The 17,807-nt window shown below is 38.8% G+C and overlaps 1 protein-coding gene across 10 annotated transcripts in view; it reads right to left on the bottom strand.

The window, feature by feature from the left end:
• The window catches only part of FGGY (FGGY carbohydrate kinase domain containing), a 537,121-nt gene extending 519,731 nt beyond the window's left edge, over positions 1 to 17,390 (bottom strand). For 5 of the 10 annotated variants that reach the window (XM_072649650.1, XM_072649654.1, XM_072649644.1 and 2 more), the window contains exon 1: positions 17,275 to 17,387. The gene's annotated coding sequence lies outside the window, so the exon portion shown is untranslated. Of the gene's footprint in view, positions 1 to 17,274 lie in introns of all 10 variants that reach the window. The other 5 variants (XM_072649657.1, XM_072649652.1, XM_072649649.1 and 2 more) reach the window with 4 other exon arrangements.
• Between the last annotated feature and the right edge of the window lie 417 nt (positions 17,391 to 17,807).

Raw genomic sequence — 17,807 nt, 5'->3', positions numbered from 1 at the left:
AAAGAACAAACGTAAAATTCATACCCATTAAAGTGCACCACACATTAGGCCACAAATAGGCAACCGACTTTTAGAATTGAGTGGATCTCAGAACTCGTTCTTGTTTGTATTGTACAGCAGAGTCCCAGAGAGAATAAATGAGCTGCCAAAGGCTACCTCTCACTCCAACTGGAACAGCTGAGGCTAGAACTTGGGTCACTCAACTTCCAGGCCATTGGCCTTTGCACCATATCAAGGCATCACATCATAACCTCTGACTTCCACAGAAAGGGAAGCATTGGCCCACAGGGAGTCTGCTGGTAATGGTCAAGATTAGACTTTAATTTTCTGTCTTTGAGTTATTGCTCCTACCAGGAAGCCGAGATTAAATGCTTGAAAGTGGGTCTGGTTTTGATTTCTGAACTGGACTCATCCTTAAAAGACAATTACATTTCTTTGACCCAAATGTTTCAAAGAAAACTGTGGGAATCTCTTCACTTTTTAAAGCAGGATGTCCTTCTCCACTGAAGGTAAAGAACTAGACAGGCACCTGGAAGACCTACGTCACTCAGTTTACCTTTGTTGTTGCTGTTTGGGTCAGGGTATCCTGGGATTTCATCATCGTAGGGGATGGTGACATCCAGAATTTGGTAAACTCCCACCAAGGAAACTCCTCCCACCCATGAAGGTTTGCACCTGCCCTGTGACTTTGAGTCATAGAGAGTTGCCTGGGGCACTAAGAGGTTACATGACTTCTCCAGAGTCACACAGCCAACATGTGTCAAGGCAGGACTTGAACCCAGGTCTTCCCAACTCCAAATTCAGCTCTTTACCCATCATGCCCCAGTGCCTCTCATGACTTGTTTTAAAAGAGGGAAAAAGCTCAGAATCAAACTCACTTTTTTCTCCTTTTCTCTTCACAACAATAACAGCCAGCATTTATAGAGCATGTTAATGTTTGGGGAATGCTTTTACAAATAACTGATTTTATTTTCACAACCATCCCAGGAAGTAGGTGCTGTTATTACCCATAGTTTACAGATGAGGAAACTGAGGCAGATGACAGTTAAGTGGTAACATAGCTACTGAAATTGGATTAGAATGCAAATTTTTTTGACTCCACTCAGTGCTCCATGCATCATGGTGTCCCCTAGCTGACAGTGACAAGGACAGCTAAAAGATGGCAAGGGTAGATAGTGGAAAGAGCAGGGGCTTGAGAATCAAGAGATATCAACACATTCAAGTCATGCCATTATGTCACTGGCTCTGGATGCATAAGACCTGAGTTCAAATTCCCACTCTGGTGGGATCTTGGGTGACTAACATTAATTAATTATCAATAATATTAATAATTAATTAATAATTAATATTAGTCTCCCTGGGCCTCAGTTTCTCTTCTGTTAAAGAATGGGATTGAACTAAATCGCCTCTGAGGTCACACACACATACACACTACATATATACGCATGTATGCACATATGCATGTGTATGGATATATGTATCTATGTGTGTACATATATACACATATATACGTGCATACACATAAGTGAACATATGTGTGTACATGTATGTACATGTGTATATGCTCTATGAACAATGTTAAGCTGCTTGAGGCTATCATCTCACTTCTCAGCCTCAGTTACCTCCTCTGAAATAGGAGGAATCTGGTCCATTGTCTAGAACACTAGCCTGGGAATCAGGAAGTCCTGAGACTGGATTTCGCAGGGTAACTTTGAAAAAATCACTTAGCTTCTCTCAGACTCAGTTTCTTCATTTGTAAAATGAGGATAATAATAGCACCTACCTCACAGAGTTGTGCGACACAAATGAGATAATGTATACAGTATTTCATAAATCTTAAATCTAATAGAAATGTTTGCTATTGTTAAAACAATTATTTCTTCATTACCTATTTAACATATGCCAAGATCAAAGCCCAAAGACTGGACAATGGGCACATAGCTATAATCCATGTCTTTAACAGAACTCATTGCGATCTATATTTATCAAGATCCTGTGCTGGGCACTGAGATTACAAAACCCATGATATCTTGAGTGGCCTATGAAGTCATCAGAGAACAAGTGTTGAAGGTTAGTCTCTTCCATCAATCCATAAAGATTTATTAAGCACCTACGGTGTGCCAAATAGTATGCTAAGTGCTAGGGATACAAAAAGTTGCAAAAGATAGACTCCATGTCAAAGTCCTCTCCTTTGAGCCAAGATGGTGGAGTAGCAAGAAATGCCATAGGCCAGCTCTCCCACAAACTCCTCCAAACATATTTGGAAAAATCACTAAACCAAATCCTGAAGGGAAAATCCAAGAAAAAAAATCATTTTTTTTTTCCCAGATCAAGTTGGCATAGAGAGATAGAAGGAAAGGTCTGCAGAGACTGGGAATGTGGCCTAACCAGGAGCACATCATACAAAATACTCCAACACAAGAAGAGACTATCTACTACAGTAAAAGGAAGTACTAGACCCAGACTAGGCACTTTGAAAGAATCACTTGCCAACCAGAAATTTCATTACTTACTAACCAATTCCAAGTCACTGATACAGGATGAATGGAGGAGGGTCTTTGTACATAAAGTTAGATGCAGGGTAGTGAGGTCAGAGGACATAGAAAAAGGAGGACGTTGAGAAGTAAGTAGTAATTTGTTGTGGTTCACATTCCAGAAGCAGAGAGGGGTCTCAGTTCTGGCTTCTAACCTAGTCTGAAGATGGAAGAAAAATGTTTGTGGCAGGAATCCCAGGATAAAGGGGAGGCTATGGTTCTGTCACTCTGGACCAAGAGATCCTTCCAGCTAGCTTATAGTGGCTGAGTCCAACAGCAGTCTAGTATTGCCCAGATTTAGCTCAAGAACATGAATCAGATTGCTTTGGGATCACTGAAAGCTTGCAAGTCCTCAGCCTGAGCTGTATCAGAGATCCTAGATAACACAACACTCAACATTCCATGGAAGCAATAATAAAACTAGATAAGACATTCCTTCCAAAAGGGTTCAGAAATGTGCCCTTATATCAAACTTGAAATCAGGAAAGAGGCTGAATGGATAAGAAAACAAAGAGGGGGGTACTGCACTCTAAAAGCTATTCCTGTAACTGGGACACTCAAGACAAAAATAGAGTAGAAGAGACTGACTCTAAAACATATACAAACAAAGTCTCAAAGCAAAGCATATCTGTGACACAAATTGAAGTAGAATTCCAAGAAGAGGTGAAACAAGAGTTTAAAATGTTTGGTGGTGGTAGTTGTTGTTGTTTTTATAAATAAAAAGAAATCTCTAAAAGAGAGAAATGGAAAAGAAAGGAAAGATGAGAAAAAAGTTTGGCACAAGAAGTACCAAACCTTGTCCAGCAGTAAACTCCCTAAAAATTAGAATGGACCAAATGGAAGCCATTGTCTTCATGAAACAATAGGAAAAAAATAAACTTTAGAAGAAAATCAAAAAAAAATTGAAGAAAGAAAAAAAATTCAAGGTATTTCATAGCAAAAACAACTCAACTGGAAAACTGACTAAAGATAAGAAAATAAGAATCATTGAACTATCTGAAAACCATTACTCAAAAAAAAAGAACCTTAATATCACATTTAAGAAATCTTAAAAGAAAACTGCCTGGAAATTTTGGAACCAGAAGGAAAAATAGAAATAGTATTCATCAGCTCCTTTACATGTCATCTCCTAAAAAAATCCTCAAATAAAGAGACCCAAGAATGTTACATTAAAAATCCAAAGTTTCCAAATTAAAGAAAAAAATCTACAAGTCTCCAGTAAGAAATAATTCAAAGACTGAGGAATGACAGTTGAGATCACACAAGATTTAGCAGCCACTACTATAATGAAGCAGAAAGTTTGGAAGGTGATATTAAAGAAGTCAAAGAAACTGTATGACAGCTAAGAATAATTTAAGAATATAATCCCAGGGAGGAAAGAAACAAATTTTCAGTGAAATAACAGGCTTCTAGACATTCCGAGTTAAAAGACTAATTCTACAGAGAAATTTTGAAGTTTAAATATTTCTAAATGTATACCACCTATACGGAGTTGTGGAAAAGGAAATCTAGGGGAAAATATCTCTCATCAATATAAAAAAGGAGGAGAGAGTAAGGATAATAGCTAATACTTGAATCTCTCTGAACTGGTCAATGGAATGAAAAATATACACAGTTGGGTATAGAAATACAAGAGGAAAATAGAAGAAATGTACAGGAGAGGGCAGAGTGAAGATGGTGGAATGAGAACAACTACTCACCTAAGCTCTTAGACAAACTCCTTCAGATAGCTCTAAAAAGAGAATCTGACCAAATTTTGGAGGTACACAATCCAATAAGAGACAGACTGTGGCAGATTCACAGACCAGGACAGACTGGAAAGTCGACAGGAAAACTCTGTTCTGTGGAGGAGAGCCCACAGCACAGGGCACCCTGCCAGAGCATGGCCAAGCAGGGAACCCCCAGAGCAGCCTGAGGCAGTGGCTGCACAGCAGAATAGCTGAGTGGCAACCCAGGGCAGGAGGCCAGTGGAGCCAAGTGAGTGACAGCCACAGAGCACCAGGTATCAGCCTCAGCCCCTCCTGAGACTTTCAGCCAGCAAATTAAACATCTGTAAGTCATGTACTTGAACTTCCAGGAGCAAAAATGAAGGAGTGATCAGTAAATGCTCTCCCCCTCCCCTTGCTGACCTCAAAAAGAACCATAAAATGTTCCCCCAGAAAAATCCTGGATCGGTGGGATCAGCAGAAGGAGCAAACAGTCTTGTAGCACCTGAGGCTAGAAAAATAGCTAAGGGAGATTCCTCTTACTGTGGTATAGGCAAACCAGAAGGACAGGAGCCCTGGGGGGCAGGGGTGTTTGTGTGAAAACTCACACTAGGACGCAGGTATGCCTAAGTACTCCAGGGGAAATGGGAGGAACATAGAGCAGCTGGAATCACAAAGCACTAAGCTTGCCTTTGCTCTAGTTCAGTTGAGGAGATCTCCTCGGACCAGACCACCCCTCCCCCACACTTAACAAGCCAGTCCCAGGGCTAATTGGGGGAAACACAAAACAAAAAGATAAAAGACACCTGTCCTTAGCTTTTTCACACTAGTCAGCTCAACACCAGGTTCTCTGGCTTCTAACTGAAAGAACCAGAGGCCACAACACACAAAGCCTCACCATCATGTGCAAAAAGAAGCAAAGCAAGCAGGAAAAGAAAGACCATAGGATCTTTCTATGGGGACAAGGACTAAACACAAATACAAAAGGGGTCAGTATTGAGATTGTACTCCCATATGAAACTTCAGAAGGGACTATGAACTGCTTGCATTCACAAACAGCTCTACTGGAACAACTGAAGAAGGAAATAGAAAAACTGGCCAATGATTTCAAAAGTATGAAAAAAGAATTCACTGAAGAAAACAGCTCTTTAAAAAGGAAAATTGAACAAATGGAAAAGGAAACACAAAAACTAACCTAACCTATTGGACAAATGGAAAAGGAAGTACAAAAACTAACTGGAGAAAATAATTCCTTAAAAGGAATAATTGGACAGATAGAAAAAGAGATGCAAAAGTTAACCGAAGAAAATAATTTCATAAAAATTAGACTTGGGCAAGTAGAAACTAATGGCTTTATGAGACATCACGAATCAGTCAAACAGAATCTAAAGAATGAAAAGATAGAAGAAAATGTAAAATATCTAATTGGAAAAACAACTGACCTGGAAAACAGATCCAGGAGAGAAAATTTAAGAATTATTGGACTACCAGAAAACCATGATGAAAAAGAAGTATGGACAATATCTTCCAAGAAATCATCAAGGAAAACTGCCCAGAAGTACTAAATCCAGAGGGCAAAATAGTCATCAAAAGAATCCACTATTCACCTCCTGAAAGGGATTCCAAACTAAAAACACCAAGAAATATTGTTGCCAAATTCAAGAACTTATCAAGTGAAGGAGAAAATGCTACAGGTGGCCAGAAAGAAACCATACAAATATCGAGGAGCTACAGTCGGGATCACACAGGACCTTGAAGTTTCTACATTAAAAGATCTAAGGAATTGGAATACGATATTCTGTAAGGCAAAGGAGATAGGACTGCAATCAAGGATCAATTACCCAGCAAAGTTCAGCATAATGTTTCAGGCAAGGAGATGGACATTCAATGAAATAATCTATTTCCAGACCTTCCTGACACAAAGGCAGAACTCAACAGAAAATTCAGTCTTCAAATGCAAGTCTCAGGAGAGGCATAAAAAGGTAAACAGGAGAAAAGAAAAACTTGTTACTCAATTTGGGCAAACCTTTTACCTCCATATAAGGGAAGATGATACTTGTTAATCTTGAAGGTTGTACATCTATTATGAAGTATAAAGGGGATATACATAGATAGAGGTAATGGGTATAAAGTAATTGATGTGATGGTAAAAATATGATTTAAGCAGACAAAGGGATTATAACAGGAGATGTGAAAAGGAAGAAGCAGAATTACATCATAGGAAGAAGTACAAAATTACATTATAGTAGAGGGAAAGAGGGGAGGGAGAAAAGCATTGTTTGAGAAGTACTCTTATCAGATTTGGTTCAAGGAGGGAACAATAAACTTAATTAAGTATACAAATCTAACTAGCTCTATAAGCAGTAGGAGGGGAAGGGGGAAGAAAGGGCAGGAGAAGCTAAAAGCGAGGGAAGAAGGAGTAAGGGTAAAGGGGAGTAAAAGGGAGAGGGCCTGAAAAAAGGAAAGGAAGACTGCAGGAGGTGGTGGACAAAAGTAAAAACTCTATTGCAGAGGGGAAGGGAGATAGGAGAACTAAAAGCACAAACAGTGGGAAAGAGAATGGAGGGAAAGACACAGATTGTAACCATAACTGTGAATGTGAATGGAATGAACTCGACCACAAAACGGAGATGGATAGCAGAATGAATTAAAAGCCATAATCCAACAATATGTTATATACAAGAAACACATTTGAAATGGGGTGATACACACAGGCTAAAGGTAAAAGGTTGGAGCAGAATATACTGTCCTTCAGCTGATGTAAGAAGAGCAGGGGTAGCAATCCTTATCTCAGACAAAGCAAAAGCAGAAATAGATCTAATCTAAAGAGATAAGGAAGGAAACTATATCCTGCTAAATGGCACCATAGACAATGAAGCAATATCATTACTAGACATGTATGTTTCAAGTGGTATAGCATTGAAATTCTTAGAGGAGAGGTTGGGAGAGTTGCAGGAAGAAATAGACAACAAAACTGTACTAGTTGGGGACCTCAACTGCCCCCTCTCTGAACCTGACAAATCTAACCTCAAAATAAACAGGAAAGAAGTTAAGGAGGTAAATAAAACTCTGGATAAGGTAGACATGATAGATCTTTGGAGAAAATTGAATGGAGACAGAAAAGAATATACCTTTTTCTCAGAAGTACATGGCACATATACAAAAATTGATCATGTACTAGGACATAAAAATCTCACAGTCCAGTGCAGAAAGGCAGATAGTCAATGTATCCTTCTCATATCATAATGCAATAAAAATTATATGTAATAAAAGACCACAGAAAGATAAACCAAAAATCAATTGAAAACTAAATAATCTAATCCTGAGGAAGGAGTGGGTTAAACAACAAATCATAGAAACAATCAACAACTTCATTCAAGAGAATGACAATAATAAGACAACCTACCAAATCTTATGGGATACTGCAAAAGCAGTTCTTAGGAGAAGTTTTGTATCTTTGAATGCCTACATAAATAAAATAGAAAAAGAGGAGATCAATGACTTGGGCATGCAGCTGAAAAAGCTAGAAAAAGAATAAATTGAAAATCCCCAAGTAAATACCAAATTAAAAATACTGAAGACCAAAGGAGAGATTAATAAAATTAAAATTAAGAAAACTATTGAACTAATAAATAAAGCTAATAGTTGGTTTTATGAAAAACTAATAAAATTGATAAACCTTTGGTCAATTTAATTTAAAAAAAGAAAGAAGAAAACCAAATTACCAATATAAACAATTAAGGGCATGAACTCACCTCCAATGAGGAAGAAATTAAAACAATAATTAGAAATTACTTTGCCCAACTTTATGCCCATAAATTCAACAATCTAAATGAGATGGATGAGTATTTTTAAAAATATAAATTGCCCAGATTAACAGAAGAAGAATTTGAATACATAAACAACCTCATCTCAGAAAAAGAAATTGAACAAGCCATCAATGAACTCCCTAGGAAAAAATCTCCAGGACTGGATGGATTTACAAGTGAATTCTATCAAGCATTTAAAGAACGTTTAATTCCAATACTATATAGATTATTTGGGGAAATTGGGGAAGAAGGAGTCCTCCCAAATTCTTTTTATGATACAAATAGGGTTTTGATACCTAAACTAGAAAGGGACAAAACAGAGAAAGAAAATTATAGACCAATTTCTCTAATGAATATAGATACAAAAATTTTAAATAATATTTTAACAAAAAGAATATAATAATTTATGACAAGAATAATACATTATGATCACGTAGGATTCATACCAGCAATGCAGGGCTGGTTCAATATTAGGAAAACTACTAGCATTATCGATCATATCAACAACAAAACTAACAGAAAAGACATGATTATCTCAATAGATGCAGAAAAAGCTTTTGACAAAATACAACACCAATTCCTAATAAAAAAATGCAGAACATAGGAATAAAGGGAACTTTCCATAAAATGATAAGTAGTATCTACCTAAAACTTTCAGGAAGCATTATATGCCATGGAGATAAGCTAATATAATAAAAATGACAATTTCACCTAGATTAATTTACTTATTTAGTGCCATATCAATTAAACCATCAGATAATTATTTTCTGGAGATGGAAAAAATAATATCAAAATTCATCTGGAAGAGCAAAAGGTCCAGAATATCAAGGGGATTAATGAAAAGATATGCTAGGGAAAGTGGCCAAGTGCTACCAGATCTCAAATTGTATTATAAAGCAGCAATTATCAAAACCACTTAGTACTGGCCAAGAAACAGAAGGGTAGACAAGTGGAATATTCTAGGTACTCAAGACACAGTAGACAATGAGTAAAGCAATCTACTGTTTGATAAACCCAAGAACCCTGGTTTCTGAGATAAGAACTCATTGTTCAACAAAAACTTCTAGAAAAACTGGATAACAGTGTGGCAGAAACTAGGCATAAACCAATGCCTGATGCTATACACAAGAATAATGTCCAAATGGGTATACAATCTAGGTATAAAGATTGATATTAAGGAAAAATTGGTAGGGCAAAGAGTAGTGTATTTATCAAATTTAAGGAGAAGGGAAGAATTTTTGACTAAAGAGATAGAGAGCATTATGAAGTGCAGGACTGATCATTTTGATTACATTAAACTGAAAATTTTTGCACAACCAAACTCAATGCAACCAAGATTCATAGGGATACAGAAAACTGGGAAAGAATTTTTGCAGCTAGTATCTGTGGTAAAGGTCCCATTTCTAGAATATATAGAGAACTGAGTCAAATGTACAAAAATGTAAGTCATTCCCCAATTGATAAATGGTCAAAGGATATGAACAGGCAGTTTTCAGAGGAAGAAATTAAAGATATCTATAGTCATATGAAAGAATGCTCTAAATCACTATTGATTAGAGAGATGCAAATCAAAACAACTCTGAGCTACCCCATCACACATGACACAACAGGAAGATGATAAATGTTGAAGAGGATGTGGGAGAGTTGGAACCCTAATTCATTATTGGTTGAGCTGTGAGCTGATCCAATCATTCTGGACAGCAATTGTGAACTACGCCCAAAGGGCTACAAAAATATGCATACCCTTTGACCCAGCAATATCGCTTCTAGGTCTGTATCCGCAAGAGATCCTAAAAATGGGAAAGGGTCCCACATGTACAAAAATGTCTGTAGCAACACTCTTTGCAGTGGCCAAAAATTGGAAATCAAGGGGATGCCCATCAATTGGGGAATTATTGAATAAATTATGGCATATGAATGTAATGGAATACTATTGTGCTATAAGAAATGATGAACAGGAATACTTCAGAGAGACCTGGAAAGGCTTGTATGATCTAATGCTGAGTGAAAGGAGCAGAACCAGGAGACCTTTGTGCACAGCAACAATCACAGTGTGTGAGAGTTTTTCTGGTAGACTTTGAACTTCATTGCAATGCAAGGGCTTAAAAAAATTCCCAATGGTCTTTTAAGGCAAAATGCCTTCTGTATCCAGAGAAAGAACACTGGAATTCCATTGTAGAATGTAGGAGATCATTTATTTTTTGTGTATTACATTTTGGTTTGTTATATGATTTCTCCCAATCATTTTAATTCTCCTACACAGCATGACTATAGTGAAAATGTTTTTAATACGAATGTATGTGTAGAATCCATGTAAAATTGTATGCCATCTTGGGGAGGAAGGGGGCAGGGAGGGGGAAACATCTAAGTTATATGGTAGTGACTGTAGAACACTGAAAATAAATAAAATTAATTTTTTAAAAAGAGGAAAATAGAAGGGAAAAAATGAGGAATTAGAAGAAAATAGATTAAGGGAGGAATTATTCCTGAGCAAAACAAACTCTGGGAATGCACAAAAATATCTGCAGCTCTTTTTGGGAATCTGAGAGAGTATCCACAAATTGGAGAATGGCTGAACAAGTTATAATATATAAATGTGATAAAATCCCATTTTGCTATAAGAAATGTTGATGAGAATGCTTTCAGAGAAACCTGGGAAGATTTGTATGAACTAATGTGGAGTAAAGTAAGTAGAACCAGGACAACAATTATACAATGATATGCTGTGATAAATAAAAATTGGAAGCTCTGATGAGCGTAATGATTAACCACAGATCCAAAAGACTAATGACAAAATATTCTACTTATCTGCTGACAGAGAAGTGAAGACGAGAATGTGGGTAGAACGAGGAATATTTTATTTTTGTATGTGGCCAATGGAGAAATTTGCTTTGCTTAACTATACATGTTTGCAACTAGGATTTTTTTTCTTTTGTTTACAATGAGAAGGGGGAGGGGCAAGGATAGATGGTGAATTTTTGATGATTGAAAAATATGTGTAATTAAAATTTTTAAAAAATAGCATTCTGAGACAGGGTCCATAATCTTCATTAAACTGCCAAAAGGAGCCTGGACATAAACAAAGTTTAACAACATTTGCCCTAAAAGAACAACATTGCATACAATTAGAATTCTGGATGAAATCCATAGCTCTTAGCTCTTACCAGAAAGCCACTCCAATGGAAAAAAACACACAAACAAACCCACTAGCCATAATTACCTCTGGCAAGCTCAGGCCAGTTCTAGATAGGACAACAAGATCAATTTTTCGCGGAAGATTACGAAACTCCTCCTTCTGAATCAATTCCCACCCAGGGGCCAGTCTGGTTCTCTGGTCCATTCCAGTGTCAACCCTACTTGTTCAGTCTTGAATTGTTATTTCAGGGATAAAGTTGACAGGACTAAAGAATGAGGCCTCAAGGATAAAACATATTGCAGGAGATTGTCCTTCCTGAAACAAGGCCCTGTCACACTTCTTTGGAGCTGAACATAAACACAGATAGAACTCATCAAAGGGAAGCAAGGGCATAGATTACAGCATTAATATGGAGCCATTTAGAATTTGCAAAGGGCAACCCTAACCTTCCTTAATGTCCTAATCCTGTGTCTCATACTGACAGACAGTTGATTCTGGATTTTTGAGGACTATGCCAGGGTAACACCAACTCTGACAGGCACCATCAACTAGAAGAAAAAGCTATGAGTCCCCTGTTAATGACGAATCCTGTGTCAAACATCAGAGGACCCTCCTAGCTAAGCAAAGAGAGGCTTTTCACCTTAGGATCCTAGATGTCAAGCTAGAAGAAATCTCAGAGTCTGTCTAGTCCAACTTTTTAATTTTACAGATGAGGCAACTGAGGACCAGAGAAGTTAAGAGACAGAAGGATAGATTTAGAGCTAGAAGAAAGCTTAAGATATATCTAGCCCAACTCCTACTCATTTTATAGATGAGAAAGTGAAGATATTGGAAGCTAAATGACTTACCCAAGGTCACACAAGTAGCCAAAAAAACAAAAAAGAAAACCACATGGAATTTTCATTCCAATGATATTCTTCCAAGTTCAATTTCCATTGTATCACATAGCAATTAATAGAAAGAGGTATGAGATGTTTCAAGTCAAGACAGTACCCAATACCATGGAATCACACGTTCACTGAATTATAGGACATCGAAAATCAATGATAAATTGATGATAAATAGATTTCATCAAGGTCATGCCCAGCGAGTAGCTTTCTAGTCAACCTCCCTGCCTCAGTTCTCTCTCCATTATTTTTCATTTTCTAACCAGCTATCAAAGAGATACAAATAATTCTCAAAGGAATTACTAACTACTAACAATCATATGCAAGAATCTTCAGAATCACTTATAATAAGAAAAGTATAAGTTAAAAGTTTTTCTGCAAAATTTAGTAAATTGGCAGAGATGAGGAGAGTTAAGTGCTGCAGGGACTGTGAAAAAACTGTAACACTCATATATCTTTGGTGGATTTACAATTTGGCCCAACAATTATGGGAAGCAATTCAGAATATGTGAAGACAGTGACTAAAAATGGCCATACCCTTTGGCCCAGATATCCCACTGTTAGGAAGATATTCCTTAAAGGTTCAATAATAAAAAGCAACTCCCCATATATATGTATTTATAGTAGCACTTTTTCTAATAAAAGTAAAGAATTATCAACCAAATCAGTGCCCATCAACTCAGAGATGCTTAAAGAAATTATACCACATGAACATAATGGAATCGGTATGGCAACATGAGACAAAGAATATGATGAACACAGAGAAGCAGGTGAAGATTATATGAATTAGATGCAGAGATAAGCCACGAGGACCAGGAAAACTACATACATAATGGCTATGACAATGTTCTTTCCATTTACATCAACAATTGAAATTAAATAGCTTGAAATTATAATGACCAAGCTTGATCCCAAAGAGGTAAAAATAAAAAGGTACCTTTTGTTTCTTTATAAAACTGGACTATGAGTGTGGAATGCTATTATATCAGACTTTCTCTATACTTTCTTAGGTTTTCCAGAATTTTTTTTTCTTTCTACTACTTATCTTGGGAGAATGACACGTCTGTTTCACCATATTTGATTTCTTCACGTAGGGGAACTTTGAGGGAGGTAAAATTTTAGAACTAGGATATTGCTTTAGCAAGAGAGGGCATCTCTATATTTAGGACATGAGAAGGCCTCCAATTTAAGCTCATCTGATTTATCATTTTTTCATCAACAGTGGCACCAGCAACCAATATCTAAGAAGACACGATCATTTTCCATAAGGTTAACTTCACAAGGTTAGAGAAGTCCCTTCCCAACATTCCTAACTTCCTTTAATTACTAGGTATGGATTTAACAATTACCCATGCATGTGTCTACTGTAAATCTTTCTTGAACCCTTTGATCCAACTATTCTGCTACTGGTCACAGGCCATAAGAAAATCTAAGAGACAATGATAAGTCTTATATAGAGCAAAAACAGAAGTAAAAAGACAGAAAGGAAGGAAGGAAGGAAAGAAGGAAGGAAGGAAGGAAGGAAGGAAGGAAGGAAGGAAGGAAGGAAGGAAGGAAGGAAGGAAGGAAGGAAGGAAGGAAGGAAGGAAGGAAGGAAGGAAAGGAGGAAAGAAGAAATAAAAATCAGAGCAGAATTTTTGTGGTAACAAAAAAAAATGGAAACAAGGTATATGCCATCAATTGAGGAATAACACAACAAACTGCAATAAAAACAACACAATAGAATCTTGTTCTATAATAAGAAACTATATTATAAGTGATGTATAACACATGCATATATATGTGATTATATGTGTGTGTGTTTAATGGCACAATAAAATAATGCTGGATATCTCCCCTACCCATCTACCCACAAAGCTCCCCTCCCTCAGACTACGACAAATCAAATTCAAAATGTCCAAAACAGAGCTCATTACTTTCCCCCTAAACCCTCTCCTCTTCTGAGCTTCTCTACATCTGTCAAGGATACCATTATCCTCCAGTCACCTAAGCGCACAACTTTTTTGTCATCTTCAAGTCCTCACTTTTGTTCACCCCACAAAGCCAATCAATTGCCAAATCTTGTCATTTCTTTCTCTACAACAAGTTTTGAATGTATCTTCTCTCCAATCACTCAGCCACCACTGGGGTGCAGGACCTCATCAGCTCCCCCTGGGCTATTTGAATAGCCTGCTGATTGGCCTCCCTACCTTGTCTCTCCCAACTCCGTTTCATCTTCCACCCAACTAGAAAAGTGATTTTCCTGAAGTGTAAGTCTGATCATGCCACTTCCCTGCTCAATAAACCTAAATGGCTCCCTACTACTGCACTTCACCTTCCATCTCTGATACTTTACACTGGTTGTTCTCTATACCTATAATGTTATCTCTTCCCAACTACAGCTCTTACCATCCCTAATGTTAGTGATAAATGGCTCACTTCTCCTACCATCTCAAAACCACAAATATAGTCATCCCAGAGACCAACTTCCATTACCTAATCTTGCAGCCCAGACCATCCAAAGTATCCTTTCCCCAGTAGCTTCATCATTTATTCTTGACTCATCCTTTATTTCTACTGCAACAATATATTTGCAATGACTGTACTCCAATTCTTAGGTTTAAAAGTTCATCCACATTTATTCCTTTATTTGTATATGTAAAAATAAGTGATGGATTCCACGTGGGGTATAAAAGACCCTATTTTTTAGTAGTTGCAAATTCAGGGAAAATACTTTTAATATTGCAGCATCTGTAAGGAGAATGGGAAGGGAACTCTACTAGAGTAAAAGAAGAGTGGAGAAAGTGCTGACTCAGAGTCAGGAAACCCAGGCTGGAATTCCATCTCAGAAACTTATAAAGGATGATAATAATGAAAATGTAAATTATAATAATAATAGATATATAGTGCTTACTACGTGCCAGGCACCTCTAAGTGCCTTACAACTACTGTCTTATTTGATCCTCTTAACGACAATGGAAGATAGGGGATAATATTATCCCCATTTTACAGATGAAGACACTGAGGCAAACAGTACCTAAGTGACTTGCCTACAGTGGCACATCTAGGAACTCTCTGAATTTCTTGAACTCAGGTCTTCCTAACGAGTAGACACATCATTTAAGTTCTCCAAACTTTAATGCCTTCATCTGGAAACAGGACAATATTAATATTCCCTCTACCTACCACATAAGATCTTTGTAAAGAAACAAACTTTGAATACTTAAAAAGCTGTAGACAGGAGCATTATTATTACTGCTCTGGGTGCCTCTCAAAGCCATACATTCATTCAAAAAGCATTTTTTAAGAAATTGCGCTAGGTGCTAGGGAGATCAAGAGAAAGAAAAAACAGTTTCTGCCCTCAAGGATCTTCCATTCTCCTGGGTACATAGTTAAGCAGGCAGTGTGGTAAAATAGAAAGGTCCCTGGCTGTAGATAAGGGGGACTTGATTTCAGCTCATGCCTATTTGATTAACTGAGGGACCCAAGGTCCCCAGGGGACCTTGGACACATTACTTCAGCTCCCTCAGCCTCAGTTTCCCCCTCTGAAAAATGAGGGAGTTGAACTAGATGACCTCTCAGGTTTACATCTCTGAATTTATGTGTAAAAAACACAAAATGTGTACCAAATAAATATAAAGTTTCAAAAGGGAGACAAAGAGGACTCTAACTAAGGAAAGGCTTCATGTGGGAAGTGACATTTAAGCTGAGACTTCATTGGGACTAGACACCCTAAAATGTTCAGATTTTGCATCAGGAGTTAGAGTTAGAGCTGACAGGGATTTCAGAGGTCCTCTTAAGTCCAGCACCTTCATTTATAGAAGAAGATGGTGAGCTCCAGGGACAGAAATACCTTCCCTGGGGTCTCACAGCTACTAAGTGGAAGAACTGGGAACAGAACCCAGGACTGACCATTCACAGGCTCATTCTGTAAACCCCAAGTTCTAAGGAGACAGATTTCTTCTTGGATAGTCACTAAAATCCAATCTGATTCAGTGAACATTACTAAGCACTTACTAAGTACAATCGAATGTGCTCAGAGCTCAGGATAAGGAACTAAAAAATGACAGGATCTGTCTTTCTGCCAGCAGCTTCCGGAATCTCCTCGCCGTGGGCACAAAGGAGGGGAACTGTGCCTACACAGAGGAAATATGACAGGAAGTTGGGAATAAAGAGGGTGAAGGGCAATGGAAAGTCCAGTGATCCAGAATTCAGGAATCATTGAGAAAGGAGGGAAGGAAATAGGAGGAAAAAAGAGGAATCTGGAGAAAAGGAATCAGGATGTGGATTGAGCTGGATGATCCAATCTTGTTGGAGTGCAGTCATTTCCATAGGAGGAAACTGAAGCAGAAAGAATATTATGGGGAAAACAAGGAATTTGGAGTTGGTCCCTGGATTCAAGGCCTGACTGCCATTTCATGCATGTGTATGAGACAGAGACCCTTATGTTGAACACACAATTCTACATGCATGACCTATAGCAGACTGTTTGATGTCTTGGAGAGCAGGGAGGAAAGGAAGGGAGGGAGAAAAATTTGGTACTCAAAATTTCACAGAAATGAATGTTGAAAACTATGTTTACATGTAATTGGGGAAAAAAAATAAAATACTATTAAGGAGAGAGAGATCTTGAGCAAGTGACTAGACCTTGGGCCTCAGCTTCCTCATCCTCCTTATTTTACAGGAAACTGAGGCACAGAGAGATCACCAGGCTAGTTCTCCTTCAGTGTCTGAAGTAGGAACTGCACCTAGGTTTTTCTGACTTGAAGTCTAATGCTCTACCCCTTTCATCAGTGAATGTAAAAAGGTAGAAGGAGGAAGGAAGGGCAGAACAGGCCCAGAGAGAAGAGGGAGACAAGAAAGGGGGACTGAAGGAGAATCCGACCCAAAGGAAGCGGGTGAGCATGGAAAGGAGAAGGGGGGGAGGAAGGAGGGGAGGAAGAGAAAACGAGGAAAGGAGGGGCAATCCAGCAAAGGGGTGGGGGTGGGGTGGCCTTCCAGTCCCTGCAGGACTCAGGCCAGCACCCAGGGGCCTTCAGGCCGGGGTGAGCCTGGGGGTGCACATGTTCCTGTGTGTGATTGCATTTGTGTGTGTGCACGTGTGTGTGTGCGCGTGCCCGCGGTCCGGGGGGCCCTGCACACTCACAGGAGAGGCTCCAAGGAGGCCCCATCCTCTCCCCCCGGCCGATCGCGCCCCCTCCCCCATGGCTGTCACACACTTACGTCCCAGTGTGCCTGACTTGGAGCTCTCCCTCAGCCGGAGCTGCAGCCGCTGCCCAGCCCCCTCAGTCAGCCCGGGCACAGCACTTCCACATTGGCATCTGGGCCTGCTCCCTGATTGGATGGCCACCTCCCTCCTCCCTTCTTGCCTCTCCTCCTTTCCCTCCTCCTCCTTTCTCCCCTCTGCCCCTGCCATTCATTCTGGCCCTGACAGCGCCCCTGTCCTGGAGGATGCCAGCTGCTTTAGCCTGAGCTCCGTGGGGCAGGCCTGCCCCTTGCCCTCTGGGCTCCCGGAAGCCAGGCCACACACTGCTGTGGGGCCTGTGGGCTCACTGAGCAGCTGGCCTCACCTCCAGGGGGCAAGGGCCCAAAGTCCGGCCATGTCTGCTGAAACCTGAGGGAAAAGGAAACAAAACATTTTGCAGAGACAGTAGTAAAACCAATATAGCATTAATAGTATATTATCAAATAGTTCACTCTTATTTATTTAATATAAATAATTTCTTCTTATTTATTTAAAACAGGTATATGAAAGT

Source organism: Notamacropus eugenii, chromosome 2, assembly GCF_028372415.1.
Source record: "Notamacropus eugenii isolate mMacEug1 chromosome 2, mMacEug1.pri_v2, whole genome shotgun sequence".
NCBI lineage: Eukaryota > Metazoa > Chordata > Mammalia > Diprotodontia > Macropodidae > Notamacropus > Notamacropus eugenii.
Note: the sequence above shows the minus strand (reverse complement) of the source record. Positions and strands in the feature narration are given on the sequence as shown.